We start from the raw sequence: 21,131 nt of genomic DNA on the forward strand, positions 1-21,131 counted from the left end.
ACTGTATTGAGATAGCTAAAGGGTTATCTCTGCTTCCACCCTACTCACATTTCATTTTTATTTTTTTAAGTTAGTGGAAGGAGTGGGATTTTATCTCTGCTATTTGCCCTGTGTGCATGGTGTTGCATTTCCTTCCTCCTCCTCCCCTCTCCCTTCCATGGTTACTAGCAATAATGACTACAAATAACTCCAGGTTTCAGAAGCAGTATGTTTGCCACTGGAGCAATTTGAGGGCATGCCAAAAGGGCTAAGCATGTAGCAATAATTATTATGTGGGAAAGTCACATTCCCATCCAGCATTCATTGTGGATATTTATGAACATCTGCAACTGAGTGGTCCCTGAGTGTTTTCTTGGCTCCACAAAGTTGCAATATGCTAGGCTAAATTCCAGCAAGAAGATCTTCAAAACAGGGATTCAGCTCTATGCAAAAAAAATAAAAAATAATAATGTATTTGGGAACTTTTCAGAATGCTTTGGACATGGATTAATTTAACTGTCACTTTGAGAAAGAGAAAGAACTGCTGTTCATCTCCCTGAAGCAGCCTTTCAAGTGATAAATGGCATATCCTCTTTCTCCCCCCCCCCCTTGTGTTGTATATTAATGGGTAGATGACTGTTGTTAGGTGAGAATCAAGCTACTACTTACGTTTTAAGGGAAGCCAGAAGAGTTTCACTAAGAGGAGACTCGTACCATGGGCTACAAAGTGAAATGGTAAAAGTGAGATTTCATTGGGGAGTTATTTAATTCATGATGGACTACATTACACTACATCACTCTAGTAAGAATGCGGGTAAAAAAAAGTTTGTAGCAATATAGTTTTCCTTTGTATTCAGATATGTTGGAGCAGAGCCCCCGCGTCTCCACACAATTCACTTCATTCGTTCCATAACTATGGAACTCATAACTATAGAGAAGACTCGAAGAATACTGTTTGACCTATATTGCCTCTATTATAAAGACAGTTTTCCTGATTTGTGATGATGCTCTTAGCATATTGCAATGTATAATACTACAAAAGCTAAGAAAGCAGAGTTCACTAAAATAACAGCCTAATCAGTTAATAAGGTGAAAACTAGCCCTTTGCTGGGTTATTGCGAGCTGGTGCAAACAGTAATATACTTTGCAATGTTTCAGTGATAGTTAATCTAAGTGTAGTTCATAACATTTTCTTCCTTCTTTATTTTGGATGCTCCGTTTTCAGCTTGTGTTTCTTATATACAGTTGTACCTTGGAAGTTGAACAGAATCAGGTCCAGAAGTCCATTCAACTTCCAAAACATTCCAAAACCAAAGTGTGGCTTCTGATTGGCTGCAGGAAGCTCCTTCAGCAATCAGAAGCCACGGAAGCCTTCGGACCTTCGGCTTCCAAAAATAGTTCGCAAACCGGAACAGTCACTTTCATGTTTGCGAAATTCAAGAGCCAAAACATCCAGGAACTAAGCTGTTCGAATTCTAAGGTACGACTGTATGTCCCTTTTAACACGTTATATTCAAGCAGATCTTTTAAACTTTCACCTGTGCTAGCTTTTAGCAGATACCTGTTAGGAAGAATGAGAGAATGTTTAGACCAGCTATCTGCAACATGCTGCTTTCCAAATGTTTTGGAGTAAAATTCCATCATCAATGGTATGTAATTTGTCATCTTGGTTGGAGCATATATGTATTGTAGTCCAAGTCATCTAAATGGTGCTAGGTTGAGGAAGGCTATTTTAGAAAGTGACATAAAGTGCCATCAAAACTTCTGTTCCGGTCATAAAAGTGTCATTGTATCCTAGAGCCTTTTGCAAAAACCTACAAAAATAATACAGTGATTGAACACATTAGCTGTTACCTAACTATCCTAAAATGACCCACATGTTCACTGTTTCACACAGGATAATTGTGGTAAAGCAATCATGAGAACTTCTTCAAGGTTTTTATTAGAATGAGATGCATGACAGTGGGGAAAAACCCTTTTCTAAAACGACAAGGAATAATCACTGTGCTAAGATTGCAAATTTACAGCTACTTTAAATAATGTTTCCATTTTTTCCTGTGATCTGTCACAGAATGTAATTGTTTTGCTGTCTAGCTGTGGCAACCTCTAACTGCAAGGAGCTCATTATTTAAAGGCTTTAATGTCACATTTTTATCTACTAGTGAATCAATCTTTAAAGAACACTACTTTGAAACTGCAATACCACAAGCTAGACAACCCAAACCACTGATATATATTTTACACATTTAAACTCACACTGGACATTGATAGTGGATTTATTCTCTCATTGTATCCCAATATTTCTTTCTCTCACACAGTTTATTTATATCCAGGTTTCCAATTACGACTCATGTTTGAAAGTGTTTTCAGCAATAAATTCATCAAATTTAGGAGGAGGGGGATTACTGTCAGTGACCTCTCAGCTTTTCCAGAATGCTTGGTGTAACTTCCCTGTCTCACACTGGGTGAGAGAAATCTCCCCCCCCCCCTGTGCTGCTTTTGAATGGTCATACTCGGTATAGTGTTCTTCATATCTAATGTGAATTTGGCTCTCATATTGTGCATTGCAAACATAAAGTTAAAGAGACCCCTGACCATTAGGTCCAGTCGTGGCCGACTCTGGGGTTGCGGCGCTCATCTCACTTTATTGGCTGAGGGAGCTGGCGTACAGCTTCCGGGTCATGTGGCCAGCATGACTAAGTCGCTTCTGGCGAACCAGAGCAGCGCACGGAAATGCCGTTTACCTTCCCACCGGAGTGGTACCTATTTATCTACTTGCACTTTTGATGTGCTTTCGAACTGCTAGGTTGGCAGGAGCAGGGATCGAGCAACGGGAGCTCACCCCGTCGCGGGCATTCAAACCGCCAACCTTCTGATCGGCAAGTCCTAGGCTCTGTGGTTTAACCCACAGCACCAGCCATTGCAAACATACATTGGCTTAAATGCTATCTTGACATTGTGACATTTCAGACATGCAGCAGTTCCCTCATAAGCACTCCAAGAGCATGTAGGACTGCCACTTTTCTGTATCAGTTTTGTACGGTGATTCTGCAAAAGTGGCTTGCCAGGTGGAGTGGAACTTCTATAGTTGCTTCCTGGCAGGTGGGCCACTGTTGCTTACCAGGAAAGGAAAGGTGGTGGGGAGGCTGGAAAGGTTGAAGCAAGTCCAACATTCCTGTGAGTCTCTTCTGGCTTAATGTGGCTGTATATCAGTACTTGCTCTGACAGTGCTCTGGTCTGCTAGTAATAATGATGGTTAAGTGCATGATTTCTTGGAAGAACTTTTAGTCGTTAGTAAAGGAAATTACAGTGCAGTCCCAGTCATATCTGCATAGAGGTTAAGCCCTGCTCAATTCAGTGGGGCTTACTCCTAGATAAATGGAGGTAGGATTGCAGCCTTAGTTATTTTCAGGTGCTATTGTGTGCTATAAAGCCATAAAATGCAGATATATTTTAGATCAGGTTTAGAGAACTGCAACCCCTTTTCTCCACATCTAGCCTACAGCATCTATTCCTTGCCCATTTTCTCTTCTTCCCCAGTGCAAATAGTCTTGGGAAAAATCTTCTAATGAAGCCAATAGAAAGGGGAAACACCAAGACTAATTGCAGTTCAGGAGGCATTTTCTGCTGTCTCACAGTTGGAAATGGAAGGGTTAATATTCTTCTCTTTGTACCCTGTGACCATCCTGGAAGTCCCCTCTGCTACAATATTTTGGAAGAAATGTGTGTTTTATTGGCTCCAAAAGAAGCTTTATTAAAAGCCTAGTTGTTCTGGGTCAGGCACAATGATCTTCCTGGCAAGTGAAGCTGGGAACGGAAAGGTTAATCCCAGCTGCACTCCCAAGGAAGATCCCTCTGCTCCAGCAATTAGTCTTGAAAAAAAGGTAGCATGCTTTTTAAAAGCCCCGTGGTAGGCATCCCTCATTCACCCTTGGATCAAAAAAAGATTTCCCACACCTGTTTAAGACAGTAGAAAAACACTATATATTTCAAGTCAGGTATAAAAAATACATATAGACAAATCACCACAATCAATAAAGCTATGTTGTGTTGTGAACTGCCAGGAACCTGAAAGCCTGGAGCCAAAAAGCTTTGTAACTTGTTCTTTACACAAACAACTATGGCACATAACAAATTTGAAACTGAAGGGAGTTTGTGATGCAGCATAGGGTTCTGATGTTTAAAGCAGAAGTCACTAATCCTACTGGATATGCCAACAGGAAGGGCCATAGCTCAATGTTAGATCATCTGATTTGCATGCAGAAGACCCCAAGTTCAGTTCTTTGACATCACCAGGTCAGACTGGGAATGTACACTGCCTGAAACCCTCAGCTACTGGTCTGACTCAGTAAATAGGCAACTATCTAAGCTCTAGGGTACATCTAAAATAGCTCTTTGAATTATGGTCAGAATTTCTGCAAATAAAGTTCCATTCAAATGCAAGCCTACCTGTCTGCAAAGTGTAGTTGATATGTCTTGTTCCCTTTGCTGGCATAGTGTAAGAACCTCTTATTCTTCTAGTATTCTTCGTTGTTTGTTCAGTTCAGTTTACATTTAAAGGTAAATTTACGTAATACACACACCTACATAATACACACTATCTGAAACAATACACAAACCAAAAACAGGTATCCTTCAAAATTTGAACTTTTTTGAATTTTGCAGTGCAGTTCGTCAGCCATGTAATATGCACAAAAATGCATATACTAGGGCAAAACAGCATAAACTGCAAATAAAAATGCATTGTGCTAGGGAAAATGGCTTTGCAAAAAATGTGTACATTAGGCAAAATGGCATATAAAATATTAGGAGAATTTCACATTAAATGCTAATGAACTTTTGCAATGATTTTTTGTGATTTCTATCCTAGTTTTCAAACTTTAAGTGCCATCAGCATCCTTAGTGGGTAGGTGACATTGGGGTTGTCACTCTTTGGTTATGCCAATGCAAAAAAAAAAATCAGAACAAAAGAAAACAGAATAAAATGATTTTTTAAAAACTATTTTTCTATTTTTGGAATAACTTTTATTGAAATTTGGGGAGGGAATAAAAAGATTAATATTGGATTACTTGGCAAAATATTTGTATTGAAAACAAAATTAAAAAGTGTAATTGTTCTCTTTGGGGCTTTAGATGATATATTTTATCTTGAGATGGGTTAATAGTGAAATAGCTCTGTTCTTAAAAAATAAATAAATCAGCTCTGCTGAAACAAAATCAATCAAATAAAAATAAAAAGCTGATATTAAGCTTGCCTTAGGCAAAACAATAATTTTTTTCAGTTTAGGAGTACTCCATTCTTCTTTAGCAAAAAAAAAAAAGACTAATGTTTTATTATCTGAGAGAAATTAGACAGGTGTGGCTTCCTGTCTTCACTCATTCACTTAATGGGTTTAGAAAACAGACTATTTCCTAGTGTGATGAAATAATGTGGAGGTTAACTATTGAGGCCCATCACAATGTCGTAGGATCTTTTAAAACCTTTCTCTTCTAACAGTTGATAAATGGCCATGACAAAATTTGTTTTAGTGATTGCACCTTGGAATTCCATGCACTAGGCGTGAATGTAGTCTGCCAGGGAAAAAATCGTAATAATTTCATCTTTTGCAATAAAATATGTTGCAGAGGAAATATTAAGCACTTGATTTTGATGTGTTAGCCACCCACAACTCTAGATACCTAAAATAGATGAACATGTCCATTTCCCCCTTAGTAATTCCTTCAACATATAAGTTAAAACCAGTGTATCTTTCTGGCTGTGATCACTGGGCCTGATGGATGTTGCAGCACAAAACATATGCACGGCACCAGGTTGGCAAATGATCCAAATGTGTGAGAAAAACTCAGAAACTGCTTTTTCTAAGGAGAAAAAAACAGCACTCAGTTGTATTAGATATACAAAGCATGACTTTCTCATTCTCCTGCTCTCTGTTGAAATTGAACTTGCTTCTCTTCCTGCCATAGTACCCACTACAAAACCCTGGTGCCACATGTACTCCATGAGGATATGACTTTTCCCCAGTTTACTTCTCATGGAAACTTAGTATGTGCACTGCACTGAGGCCAGACTGCTGTTTTAAATCATGCTTTAATTGGGTCAATGTGAAATACAAAGATTTGAATTATTAACTTTATATTTCAATGGCTTCTTGTTGAGGCAGAGGAGATTATGTGTACAGGCCACCAGCATCTTACTTGGGGGGGTACGTTCAGGGGGTGGCACGTATAAGCAAAAATGCATATGCTCAAACCAATCCCTTGGAAGCACCCCCAACATGACCAAACTTACCTTCTGGAGCTGGTGTGCCGAATATCAAGGCAGAGAGCTCTTTTAAGCGAAACCTCACCAGAGCCCACTAGAGAGCTTCCCAGAGCCCTGTAAGCAGGTCTGAGAGCTTGAAAGCTCTTCCGTTACCAGGAAAACCCAATGCAAAATAGCTTTTAAGCTCTCTACCTTCCATGCATTACATTTATGTGCTTTGAACCAGCCAGCCATCAACTGTGTAAAGTTGAAATGACAATGTTAAACATGCTTAAGTTGCAAGTGACCTATATGTTTATGGTCTCTCTCTGTATGTGTATTGATTATTTTGACTGTTTTATCATTGCTACAGCATGTTGTGGTGACGGCTATGTCAGTGTGTGTGTCTTTTAAAGAATCAGATAAACTCGCTGGGGCAGGTATTTCAGCAATTATTAGCCACAACAGCCAGAGCTACTGACTGCCAGATACTTGGAATCAATAGGTGACAAATATCACCACTTTGCCTTACATTTTAAACTTTGCTTATACATCTCATTGACCACTGCCAGGGACTGAACATTGAACTTGGTTGACTTTGCATGGCTATTTTGTTGTTATGACTAACAAAATCCTGCAAACAGATGGTGTTATGCCTCATTGCAGGAGAATATTTAAAATAGGTTGGGTCAAGCCAACAAAGAGAAGTTTAATTAAAACTGATAATCTGAATGAATGATAGATTTTCTTCAGGCTGTAAAAGTAAGCAGGGATGCGACTGACGCTTAATTTGATGGAAACCTGATAGAGACTCAACTGTTCCTGCAAGCTCTGTAGAAAGAGATACAAATATAAAAATTAAAAAATAGAATAATAGAATAGAATAATTTCACTCTGCTAGCTTTATATGCAATGGAAGATATGACAAATATTCTAGCTACATTTTTCAGAAGAGAGACTACTTTAACACGATTACATTTTTCTAGATGTACAGAGATATTATCCTGACCTATCACTAGCTGTCTAAGCCCTATAAACAATTTGCATCACATTACAATGACTAAAATTGTGATCCTGTGCATGTCTTCTCATAAGTAAATCCTATTAAGATCAATGGCAGTTACTCACAGGCAAGTTTGTATAGGATTACAGTGGGTTTTTTTTAAAAAAAGAAAATTTTAAGTCAGTTACTAAGTAGTCCCCTCTCTCACACATGACAAATCAACACTATTATTAGCTATGGTAGTACTGTCCAGAACAATCACATTTAGCAACAAATATTGGGTCATCCACTGAGCAACTAAAATGTTGTTTTACATACATTAGTTAAGAAACATACTTTCCCCTAAAATTAATTTAATATGTTGCCTTCAATTATAAACTGATGGTCTCAAAGTATAATTTAATTTTGAAGTTAAGCAGTCAAAATGTGTTCATTTTGTGCTGAACCAAAAGATAACAACTGGCACCCTTTAGGCAAAATGCAAAATAATATTAGCTCTTCAAGGTGACTTTTATTCACACTTTGATGACTCCTGCATTTCCACACCTCTGTGTGCCATATCTCACTTCATATCCAGCAGGATTACCCAGAAATTGATGGTTTTTGAGATAGAACTAAACCTCCCAGGAGAAATTCTTTATGTAAACAGAATAGTGAATAGATAGAACAACCGAGGAGAGCGGATAATTACCTATAAGGGTGATACTTAACAGTGCCTAAAACAAAAGGCACAAATGAGTACTGCATGCATGCATTTTATTCATGCCCTTTGCCTTTAAAACATCCACTGCACAGTTTTTAATAAATGTGGAGATAAAGATTAAGGAAAAAGTAAAATGCAATCCAGTTATGTATTTCTTAGAAATATTTGTGTTCATTTTCAAACTGTTTGTATTCAAACTGGAGTGATTTTGAAACTTGGACTTAAGGCTCATTTTTATTTTTATTTAAAGACTAGGCAAAATCAACAATAAAATATGTCAGACTGAGGGTGTTCCAGCTCAAATGGCATGCAGTCAGCTTTCTTTTATGTAACAGTGTGTTAGATAACCCCAATGACATTTTGGGAGCTTAGGGAAGCATAAAGTCGGGGGGGGATACATATCACAAATTATAAGCACATATATTGATATACCAATGGATTTACTAACATTGGTGTACTAAGTGAAAAAGAGAACTCAAGTAAATATTTTACAGCAGTAGTTCCTCTTCCACAGTCAACACCATTTTAATGAACGAAATGTCAAACTGCCTTGTGGATATCTCTTCTGGTGTGTAAGGATAGGGACAGGTTGGGTTTGACGATATAGTTGTGTTACGTTAACAAGTTTATCCAAGGATTCCACCAGTCCAACACCTATTTCTTCCTCAGAAGCTTTATTGTCTAGCAGTGTTGGTTTTTCCATATAAATCTTTTTGATGGCTGAGAGAAGAACCTGTCACTAAAGAGAAAGAAAGGCAGATTTTCCTTGACTGGTTTCTTCCATCGTTCGTCTGAGAGAGGTCCTGCCTTGATTAGTGTGTCTGCCATGTGCCATTCTTGTATGGTGCATTTATCATTTCTACTCCTGTGAGGGAGCAAAGATGTGATAAGATAAGAGAAATGAAGCTTCAAGTTATCTTTTTAATCCGCATACCTGGGATTACTTTCAAAGTGTGCATTTTCTCTTATCTCAGAGGATGTTGCATTTACCTTGGAATACAGCATTCCAGGCTAACACTCCCCCCCCTCTTTTTTTACAAAAAGTGTTTGGGTAGATAACAGTGAAAAAGGCATGGGAAAAGAGGGGGTTGCAACAAAGGCAAGTGAGGATTGGGGCGGAATACAGATAACTCCACACACAACCTCACAGTTTATTACTTACGTATAATAATGAATGTGTAATAAATGATATTCAGACCATTCCAATAAGACAAAAGTGTAATTGTTAGCAAAACAATATAATACACAGCAATATTTTACCACATTTGTTCTTTAGCATTATATTTCATAAATAATTATTTGAATACTTTTTTTTTACTAAAAGCAGTTCTGCTAGTGCGCGATCATTTTGAGGAAATTTTTTAGTAAGCTAATATTGTGTTTTTGAAATGTATTTTAGAAAAAGACTCAACCTTGCTATGGGATTAGGATAAAAAATTAAAACCAGTATTTTGCAATATCAAGTTTGTCTGCCTGAAACCGATGAAAATTTGATTTAAGAATGACAGTACTCTGTGACAGAAAGGTAAATCCTCATTTAGATGGAATGCAAGCAAATACAGCATTAGAGTGTGCATATTGAATTAAAAGACATTTTGAGCAGGCCAAAAGAAGCAAGAGCTAATGCTAAGCTGAGCTCTGCTCTAATCAGCAAGCGGACACACTATGGAATGTAAGGAATTAGTAGTACATTGCATTCCTTGGAAAGAATCTATTAATACCATAGGAAATTGTTGCACAGCACCTTATGGAGGCAAAATCCAAGCTTCTGGCACAATGTTCCTGCCAATTAAAGTCATGTTGTACCAAAGCTATAATATGCACAATTTCAAAGCAAAACTACATCATTTAAACACAATGAATGTGTGTAATAGTTTTCAACTAACTTTTCTAATCTTGTTTCCTGGGGAGAGAAAGTCAGATTAGTAGCAATACATTTGAAATAATTATTTTGACATATCCATGCTCTCTCGATAAGCTTTTTTAAAATCTGTGAGTATTAAAATGTAGGTGCAAAAACAGGTATAAAATAAAAAAGATGTTGTGCGTTCTCCACCTGTGCTGAGAGCCAAGCTTTGGAACTAAGTTGACAGACCAGTGAAATGAAAATCAGTTCAAGCCATCATCACTTTGGCTTGTCCCTGCTGCTCATTCACCGCCTGCTTCACCACCTCTCCTCCTCTGGCTAGGGAAGTAATATGTAGCTTGATATCTGTGGCAACTTTGCATCTCAGTTATATGGCTGAAGAATCCAGTGTTAATATTCCAAAAAGGATATTTGAGAGTGGAAATCTAAAACATCTTAACAGTGCAACATGCATCCACTAGTTCCTGGATTTGTACAGTCACTCCCATTTTGGCTGGCTTTTATCAACCAAGAAGGGCAAGGATCATGAAGACAAATGGTATGCCTCACCCTCTGAAGCAGATTGACCACATCCTCAAGCAGCAACACTCAAAACTGTTCTGCTAAGACCAGATGGTACACTGAACACTTCCAGAGGAATAGCTGAGAATGCTTTCCTCTCAGTGGCAACATAAGCTATAAATTCATGTGGTCTGGGAACTATTCTGATAAAATCTGCTGATGGGACTCCTAGATTAGTTGACCTAAAAGACAGGTTTTGAAGCCTGAAGAGATGTAGGGCTCATCTATACTTCCCCTGTTTTCCCTGTGACCTGCTACTCTCCCAGGGAAAACCTGCTCTTTAGGTCTAGAATCATAGAATCATAGAATCATAGAGTTGGAAGAGACCACAAGGGCCATCGAGTCCAACCCCCTGCCAAGCAGGAAACACCATCAGAGCACTCCAGACATATGGTTGTCAAGCCTCTGCTTAAAGACCTCCAAAGTAGGAGACTCCACCACACTCCTTGGCAGCAAATTCCACTGACGAACAGCTCTTACTGTCAGGAAGTTCTTCCTAATGTTTAGGTGGAATCTTCTTTCTTGTAGTTTGGATCCATTGCTCCGTGTCCGCTTCTCTGGAGCAGCAGAAAACAACCTTTCTCCATCCTCTATGTGACATCCTTTTATATATTTGAACATGGCTATCATATCACCCCTTAACCTCCTCTTCTCCAGGCTAAACATGCCCAGCTCCCTTAGCCGTTCCTCATAAGGCATCGTCTAAACCAGAGAAAACTGCAAAACCCAGTTGCTGTTTGCTTCAACTGAGTGTTAAGAGTGGTTTTCCCTGGGAGAAAGCAAAAGGCCAAAAGGAAGTGTAGATAAGCCGTTAGAAGAATACAGTCTGTATTCTATTATGTTATTGTGGATCAGTTTGTTCAGAACCTCCAAATCTGCAGAAAACTGAAGCATTGCAGTGATCTGAACAATTTAGAGTGGATACATGACAATAGCTGGACTGCTTTACCTAGCTTAGGTCATTCGTGGTACCCGCTGGCAAAAAGAGCAGGCCCAAGAATTCTTCAATATTTTTTTCCTTTGTAAGGCTAGTTTCCTAGATGACCCATCCCTCCCTCTGTCTACCCAAGAATATAATCTTTCTCTACCCAAATGCTGTCTCTGCTTCCCAGTCCACAAAAATGGTCTGTGCTGCTCATCCCATCTTTAAAATCTGAGTTCCTGTGTTTTTGGTATTTGATTTCTGGGGTTGGTGTGTGTTAGTAGGTTGGTGGGTACACATGCTTCCCTTCCCTTCCTGGGGAAACTTGTAATCTTTCAGCTGCTTTTAAGCAGATATTTAAACAATCCATTTAATTTGGTTAACAAACAGTTCCTGTAGTAAAGCTGGAATGATGATCTTAGGTCTGTATATATGAACCCTTAAATAAATTAACTCTGTATTATAAAATAAATTCACTGCAGCACAAAGGCTCATTCAGACATTCCCTTTCATGTAATAATATCATGATAAGGGTTGCAGAATAGCATGATAGCATTCATGCATAGAGCAGACTTTACTGTTGCACTGACATATGACAGTAACAGTTGATCCAAACTGATTGGCCTGGAGTAAAAGCAAGCTTGTTTTCTCCTTCTCTGGAGGTTAGTACCAAGGAAGGCGGTTCTGACTAAACGTCAGGAAGAACTTTCTGACAGTAAGGATTGTTCAGCAGTGGAAAGGATTCCCTTTGGAGGTTGTGGATTCTTCTTGCTTGGAGGTTTTTAAGCAGAGGTTGGATGGCCATTTGGTATGGATGCTTTAGCTGAGAGTCTTGCATCACAGAGGGTTGGACTAAATGACGCTTAGGGTCCCTTCCAACTCTACAGTTCTATGATTCATTGTGCAAGTGATGATTGCATGTTTGAATTATTCACTCTTTGAAAACAGAAAGCTAACTGATCATGTGTTGGGGGCAAATCTGCCTCACCTGCGCTGAACTGCCTTTACTGGTAGTTCCTCTTTTATGTGAGTCAGCTATGCATGTATGCAGCCTGCGAAACAGCAATATTTACATATGTTGGCAGCCAATCTAGCTAGTTTGCAAGGTATCTGTCTTCTGTGGGCCACCCAGTTTCATGGATTAGGGAAGGTTTTACTTCACCTTCATGGTATTGAAAGGCAGTCATTCATTTATATGGGACAAAGTAAAGTAAATACTGTCTCATTGCTGCAGATGGAAGGAGGCTGGTAGCTGCTTTCCAAAGTCAGCAGCAGGCTTGAAGAACTCACTGCCCCAGCCTATTTGCATGTCTTCTGTATGCATATTCTTGTATATGCATATAATATTATTATTATTAGAAACACAGACTTAATTGGAGGATTCCTTTTTTCAAAAGAACTTTGCATGATTGCCTTTCATATGTAGATCAAGCCATACCCAATCAAGAAGCAAGTAATAGTAATTGTTATTTTTTCAATTTCCCATTTTATTATAAGAACACAGCTGTTTAGTATTTTTGTAACTAATATACTGTTCCCTCCCCCACTTTTGCAAAGCACTGTCCTGTTGAAATGAAAATCTGAACCAAGACTCCTTCATCTACATTTAATATCCAGCTATGTCCCCAAAACAGCACCCATGTGGGTGCCCCACCTGCTCTCCACCAGAGGTGGAGAAGCTCCACAACCAGCGGGGCCAATTTTGAGTGAGATCGCATCAAAATTGGGTGAGATTTCACCCCAAATCAGCTCAATTTTACCTGAAATTGATGCCAACAATGGCGGCACTTCTCTGCCAGTGGCAGATGCAACAGGGTGTGTGGTGGCAGCAGAGTGGGTGGTGCAGGCAGCGGCGACAGCAGCAGTTATGGTGGTGGCAGGAGAGGTGTCACCCCTGATAGTTACACCTGTGGACATGTGTTAGTGTAATGTGATTATGGACACACAAATGCTCAGACACTGTGGGTGCCCTGTTTACATTAGGTTCTACTCTTCTGGTCTGGGGAAGCGTCTCAGAAGCCTTGGACACATCTGGCTCATCAGACTATTATTTTTACTGCAACTAGAGACTACCTTCTCAAATAACAGCACACAGTCTTTACAATGTCATGCTAGCAAGATCAGATTATTAAAATACTGTAGAAATAATAACCAGCTCTATCATTTACAGAAAGCCCAGTACTAAACACTCTCCAGTTTTGACTGTCCTATACCTTAAAAAATCAGATGTCATCTATTTCATTATTATAGCATTAATTATTTACTCATGTTTTATATTATGTATGATGAATTCTTCGTATTTGAAGTATCTTCATTTTGAATATCTCAGATAAGATGTGGCAAACCATTTGGGTGTTATCTTAAGAAATTCAATGCCCCTGTGTCTAATCAGATCAGATGTACTTACAAGCAATGAACAATAAGCTCAAACCAGTTAAAATAGATGTGTTGATTATGATTATTTTTTCTTACAGGCAAAGTTATTCCCTATAAAAACCTGTATAATCTAAACAGTTTTAGAGCTATTTGTCTTCATGTTTTCATAAATAAAGTGTTACATGTTCATGCTCAGGGTATGAAATATTTCATTAACAAAGTATAAATAAATAAGTTAATGTGTGCCTAATATTTTATTTAAGCTATGGGCTCTGCAAAACCATTATTTAGACAGACCTCTGCTCCAATCAGCTTACGGTCTTTTCTGCATTTCCTGTCCTCGGCCCTCCATTTTCCAGCATTCAGCACCATTTCTTGAATAGTGCATACTTCATCAGTATTCACAGTCTTAGCCTATGGACTCAATTATGGGTGTAGAAATTATGTTTCAGATTTTGTCAAACTTGCATCAAATGTGAATGACCTTCTCCCGAATTACTGTTGAATGAAGTCTCATGACCCTAAAAGGTATAATAGACACATAGCATAAATCCCTCATAAGAAATATTTTTAATTGTTTTACAATAGATTTAAGCAGATATTTCTACAAATAGAAAAGTCTTTCCACTAATTTTAACAACTATGATCTTTGGGCTTGCTTTATCGCGTCTGCTCCACATTTTATGGCTATATTGAAATTACTGTTCACTTTTAAAAGCCATATTTGATTAGGAAGAGATTCATTCCAAGCATTAATTGAATCCATAATAAGAGGTTATTTCTGCATGTGAATTATAATATTGGGTCAGCATCACAGAACCCAAAGCAAGAAACCTAAACATACCCAACTGACTAGGGGATGAAATACCACTTCTGTGCCACACAGCGTTCAAGGGCTGGTGCAATCAGATAGCAAGCTAAGCGACTGTCTACCATTCCAGGAACACCCATGTCGAATGAGGCACTGCTGCACTCTTGAAGGAGGTGCAGTGAAGCAGCTTAGTAGCTCATCTGCTAAGTAATGCCATCATGATCCCTCAAGTATCATGACTGAGAACCTTCTGATCTCCATCAGCTGCCCAAGCATAGACTCAGTTGTAAAAGTGGGGAAAGGAAAGGACTTAAGGGTGTTAAATCTGGTAACCAGAAAATAATACCTGACACATTTTGATTATTTAGTGTGCTGCTGTTGTGCTGCTCAGCATACGATCAGATGTGTATACACAGAGGGAAGAGAATGCTAATTTGCCTAGAGCAGCAAGAAACCTTAGGCCAACCCTGCAGTTGTTATAAAACAATCAGCAGTATCATGCAGCAATGCTTTCTTTTGAAACGCTGCTTTTTTCTTGACAGGCACAGTATATATGGACACACATTTCTTAAGGCAAGTCCAAATTCTGCCCCTGTTCACATGTTTTGTCTCTGATACACTGAGCAATCACCTTGCTCCTTGCAACATAGTACTCAGTTGTTCTTAGTTTCTCTGTCTACTTTCATTCATTTATCCACCGCCGCCTTCTCTCTGCTTCAAGGCTACCCTGAGGCATCCTACTTCCAGTCTGTGTCAAGATGTCTTGACGTGGCCTCGAAGCGTGAAGTCTTGAAGCATCCTGGCAGCATTTTAAAGCCAGCTGCAGGTGACTGAATGTAATACAGATGGGGGGAAATGACAATAAATGCTTGGATCTGATCCGTTTGCCCCAGTTTTGGTGCTCTGGGCAGGCACTTGTTTGCTTTGCTCTCATTTTTTCCTGCTTGCAGTATTCCCAAGGGTCTACTTCTTAAGGAAGGAATTGCTGTGCTAAGTGTTTTTATTGACATTGTAGGTGCATTCCAATAATCAGAGCTTTTGTGGCTAGATTGAAGCATGAATTTGCAATACAGATATATCATGATGCTGCAAATATGAACATCATACTCTGTTGTCCTGACCTAATTTCCCACTTGCTAAATACTTTTACCAAAGCCATTGGAAGCTGTAAGCTACACTTAGCCTTTCTGAAAAAGAAACAGTATATGATTTAAGAAATATTTGCAACTCTAGCCACCTTCAGGGATTCTACCCATGTGTAAAACCAACCGGTGAGCTAAGCTCTGCCCACCGCCATCCCATGAGTTGCAGGGCATTATTACTATTACTATTATTATTATTATTATTAGCACACCTGCTGCCGCCAGAGAAGTAAGGAGAGGTGGAAGTGGATTCCAGCAGGATCTTGTGGACCTCTTACAATATCTTGCCAGAACTCAGAAGCTGCAGCTGTGCAACCCAAGAACCGAGCCTTCAGTGTGGGAGGAGCACCTTCCCGTTTTGCCTCAGGTGGTGAAACCAAATGAGCCACTCCTTCTGACGGCAGATTCTGACAAAAGGCTGTGTGATGTTGGTCAGTTACAGCTAAGAATGGGCAAGTCTGTCAATTTCAGTTTCACTCTGGGCGGATCTACACACAGGGAGTGGAAACGCTATAAATAAGTCAGAAATTAAATCGTTATAACAAAAGAAAAAAAATGATATGTAAAAATCACATAGGAAATTCTTTTGCTCTCTGGCGCCATCTTGTGTTGTATGTTTATAATGAATTCAAACTGTTACTTTTTGACTAGTTTAGCTGAGTCCTCGGTTACTCATTTTTTGAATCTTAAATTCAGTTCTTCACATTTCAACATCATTTTGCATACACACACACACACACACTTGTATGCAATTGCCTAATACACTTACTTTTGCAAAGCTTTACCCTCGTTACTTGTCTAGAGAATTGCACTGCAGAATTCAGGGAAGTGTAAATTTTGAAAGATGGCTGTGTTTTGGCTTCAGTATTGTTTTCCCTGGGGTTCTGGTACAGATCGGAAGGTAAAGAAAGGCAAGGTCAGACCTTTGGAGGCACCTCTTCAGATATTTGGGGCCCAAGTCATTTAGACTTTGTTCTCAGGGAAGATTCTAACCAACCAAATTCACTCAACATAGCAAGATGTGAATTGGAAATGACAGGAATGTTTGGGGTGAGGGTGGCGCACACAACCTCAGATGCCTGCCATATGTTATTCCCATATGCTTATAAAGAGTTGACTGAATAGGACTCATGTTACAATTACAACAGGGGTATCTAAGCTCTGGCCATCCAGCTGTTGTGAGACTGAAACTCCCATCAGCCCCAGCTGGCATGGCCTATAGGGATGATAGGAGTTGTAGTCCTACAGCATACAGAGGTCCATAGATTAGCCATTGTTGGGCCAGCTGCTGTATTTGCCAGAAATCATATATGAAGAAGAGTTGCATTAGTCTGCTCAGATCTCCTGATATACGTACTGTATGTACTTATACGATAACACATGAGACATGTGTATTATACATTTATAAATCACACCATACATAAACAAATGTACATTTCCTGCATGTATACAATGTTGTTTTGCATTTACATGCTCATTTTTGGAGTGTAGTGCTGAAAACACCAAGGTCATGGGTTTGATCCCCATATGGGCCACCTGCATATTCCTGCGTTGCAAGGGGTTGGACTAGATGACCCTTAGGGTACCTTCCAACTCTACAATTATTTCATTCTATGTCCTGTGTGCTTGTTAAAATATAATGTGTGTTGCAATTCGGGGGTGATTTTTCTCAGTAGTAGAGCATTTGAATTGCTTGCAGAAGGTTACCGATTCAATTCAGGTAGGGCTCAAGTTCCTCCTGTCTGAAACCCTGGAGCGCTGCTGCCAGTCAGTGTGGAGTAGACCAGTGTTTCCCAACCTTTTTTGGGCAAAGGCACACTTGTTTCATGAAAAAAATCTCGAGGCACACCACCATTTGAAAATGTTTAAAAAATTAACTCTGTGCCTATATTGACTATATATAAAGTAACTCTCTTTAATAGGAATCAAATAAACACAAAGAAAGTATTTTATAATTACTTTATTATGAAATAGTAAGTAAACAGAAATATGAAAAATTATAAAATACTTGATTCAGTGCGCAACCTGGGCCTGTTTGGCTGAACACAAAGCTGATATTCTGGCTGGAATCGAAGAAAGACACACACGTAGCTCTTCGTCAACAGCTCTCAGTCTCTCTCTGTATTTAGTTTTTATAGCAACCATGCTTGAAAAGCCCAACTCACAGAGATATGTAGTGGAAAATGGGAGCAATGTCAAAATAGCTTTGTTTGCCAGAAGGGGGAACTCCTTGGCAGTTTCCAACCAAAAACTGTCCAAAGGTAGATCAGCAAATCTTAGCTTGAAACCACGATTTTGTCTCAGTTCAGTTAGTTCCTCCTGCTCCTGTAAAGTCATGTCCTTTCCACCAACTGATGCTGAGCTATAAGGGTTCCTAACCCAGTCAAGGCATTCAGTGGAGACTGAAGGGAAATAAAATGACAACTTCCCCTCGAGAGTTTTTAAATGTTTAGCTATTATCTCACACAGTGCAGCAGTGTGAACACCTTGCCATTGCTTGGTGAGTGTGAACATTTCAAGATTGCCACTTTCCACGTGTTGATGCCAGAGTTGCAGCTTTGCACGGAATCCATTTATTTTATCTGTACTTGTAAGCAGGTTTTCATTTCGGCCTTGCATTCGTGTGTTCAGTTCATTCAGATGATGAAATATATCTGCCAGGTATGCCAGCCTTGCACACCACTCATCACTTGCAAGCAGTTTTGCGTAATCTGTCCTCTCATTTGTCAGAAACACTTTAAGTTCCTCCCGCAGCTCATACACACGAACCAAGACCTTGCCACGCGACAACCACCGGACCTCCGTATGAAACAGCAAGGTTTTATGCTTCGCTCCCATCTCCTCACACAAAGCTGCAAATATGCGACTTTTCACGGGTCGTGACTTTACAAAGTTTACCATGCGCACAACATCATCCAACACATGAACTAGGTCTGATGGTAAAGTCTTGGCTACGAGGGCCTCACGGTGCAAAAAACAATGTGTAACAATAACATTTGTATTTCTTTCCTTCACTCTGCTTACAAAGCCTTTGGTGTGCCCGACCATGGCTGCAGCTCCATCGGTGCAGACACTTGTGCAGTTTTCCCACTTAAGTCCTCCTTGTTCAAGGTATTCTGATGTGAACCGAAAAATTTCTTCTCCTGTTGCTTTTTCTGGCAATGCCTTGCAGAAAAAGAAGTTTTCTCTAATTGCATCACCATCAACAAAACGCACATTGGCCAAGAGTTGAGCATGTCCACTGATATCAGTAGACTCGTCCAGTTGTAATGCAAATTTCTCACTGCTATGGATCTTTTCCAAAACCACACTTTCAATGTCTGCCGACATGTCATCAATACGTCTGGAAATTGTGTTGTTTGAGAGAGGGACTTTGGCTATTTCCTTAGCTGCTTCAGGTCCGAGCATCTCCTCTACAATAGCTTTGCAGGCGGGAAGTATTAATGTCTCTGCCACAGTGTGCAACTTTTTTGTCTTGGCTATAAGTTCAGCAACGTGATAGCTAGCTTTAAGAGCTCTTTCATTTACCTTTGAGGTTTGTCTCATGAAAGTTGCCTGTTTCTCCGTGTTTTCACGCAGGCGAACAAAATAGTCCACATTCTTTTTTTGAAGCGAAGGGTGTTTCGTTTGGAGATGGCGTTTAAGTTTGCTTGGGACCATAGCACTGTTAGCTAGCTTTTCACCACACACCACGCACAGTGGAGTTGGTTGGTTTGCATCTCCGGTGAAAGTAAATCCAAATGAAATATAGCTTTCGCTATATTGCCTTGTGACAGAGAATTTGCTTGAGCTAACCATCTTTGCTTTCTTTTCATGCCCACTCATACTTGGCCTCTCATCTGGCTCCAAATTTTGTTCAGAGTCCAGTTCTTTTCTTTTCAAAAACTTTTCCATCACTGCAGTATCCGGCCTCTCTGCAGTGCCGACTCCCGCTGAGTCCTGGTCTCTGTGCTCGTGCGGGAAGGAAGTCGGAAGATGATGTCCTACTGTGGTAGGTCCAGGCTGGAGTCCGGACCAATCACAGCCAGGCAAAAACATGCATACTGTGTGAGCTCAATGCAGCGGCTCATTTCTGCAAAGGAAAAAAAATGGGTTTAGATGGGGGGGGAGAGGCGGGGTGGTCGTTATACAGAACAGTTTTTACTGCCTGTATTACGGGCACGAATTATACATGGGAATGGCGGGAAGAGTGACGGCAGCACACGCAAAAGCGGAAGCCAAGAGGTCCCCGAGGGCCTAGTGTGCCGCGGAACAGCGGTTGAAAAACACTGGATTAGAGAGGGCAAGAGCAAGGCAATTTCCATTGAGCTTCATGGCTAAGCAAGGAATTGAACTTCCAACATGGATGTCTTCCCCAGTTTACAGAAAACCTAAAAAGGTTGAAAAACACTAACAGCGGTTGAAAAACACTGTAATAAGGCCACTGTCACTTAATGGCTGTATACGCTGTTAAGTTTGTGAGAAACAGTTTTTGCTATCAAGCCTGCTTGGACATACCTAAACCATCTTTCCCAAATAAATTTCATTTATACCCCGCCCTCCCCAGCCAAGACCGGGCTCAGGGCGGCTAACAACAAATAATAAAAAACAAGTCGATTGAAATATAATAAATAATAAAAAATAAGTCGATTGAAATAAAAACAATAATAAAAAACAAGTTGATTGAAATAAAAAAATTATAAAACAAGTTGATTGAAATATAACTTAAAAACAAGATTAAAATACAACATTTAAACATCAAAATGCGGTTGAGTTGCAGAATTCTGCAAGCAGAATAAATTCCACAGCCCCGATGCATTGGCACCTCGTGCCGTTTGAGTTGCAGGATTTATTCAGCATGCAGAAAATGGCCTTTTGGGGGGTGAATGTGGATGAAGCAGGAAGAGAACTTAAAAAAAGGCATGCATGAAATCTAGCCCCAAACACACACACGCACACTTTCCCCAAAGTGGTTGATGATGCAGGATATTTCCACATGCTTCTAAAATGCACATTAAATAAAATGAGAGAGAGGAGTGCACGCACTCACCTGCCAGCCTCGGAACTGTGGAATGCAGCGACATGAAGCAATCTGTGTCCTTCCAGGCGCCAGGTCAGACCTGCCGTGCTGTTTCGTTCCCCCGGCGTTGCTGCCTTCATCCAGCCGGATGCCTCTCCTGCCCAAGGGACGTGTCAGCAGCCACCCGGTGTGGGGTAGAGGCAGGACGGCCCCACTTCCTGCTGCCCACAAGGCTTTGGGGTGAGAAACACGGAGGGGCAGGAGAGTGGAGGTTGCCTTAATTGGAAAAAGCAGGGAGGTAGGCTGCTGGATGCCTGCTGAAGGGAATCCCAAAGGCGCGAAAACTTCGCGCACGCGCAGGCCCAGTAGCGAGCGGCGATGGGATGTGGGAGCTCGCTCGCTCGCCGCCCCGCGTGTGCTCGCCGAGCATGCGCAGGCCCAGTAGCGAGCGGCGATGGGGCTAGCCGGAGAAGAGAGGGCGAGCCCCCTCCGCTCCGGCCCTAAATAGGGCAAGCCACGCCCCCTCC

At 40.3% G+C, this 21,131-nt stretch overlaps 1 protein-coding gene and 1 pseudogene across 3 annotated transcripts in view; one reads left to right on the forward strand and one right to left on the reverse strand.

Annotated features, from left to right (window-relative positions):
* The window catches only part of TENM3 (teneurin transmembrane protein 3), a 1,324,874-nt gene that overhangs the window by 281,787 nt on the left and 1,021,956 nt on the right, over positions 1–21,131 (forward strand). The window lies entirely within an intron of this gene.
* LOC309541077 (zinc finger BED domain-containing protein 5 pseudogene) lies at positions 1,327–19,499 on the reverse strand (annotated as a pseudogene). Its single transcript has 2 exons — positions 18,097–19,499; positions 1,327–1,540 (listed from the first exon to the last, which is right to left on the reverse strand). The product of its transcript is annotated as a zinc finger BED domain-containing protein 5 pseudogene (transcript).

This window comes from Podarcis vaucheri (assembly GCF_965113315.1).
Source record: "Podarcis vaucheri genome assembly, chromosome: 9".
NCBI lineage: Eukaryota > Metazoa > Chordata > Lepidosauria > Squamata > Lacertidae > Podarcis > Podarcis vaucheri.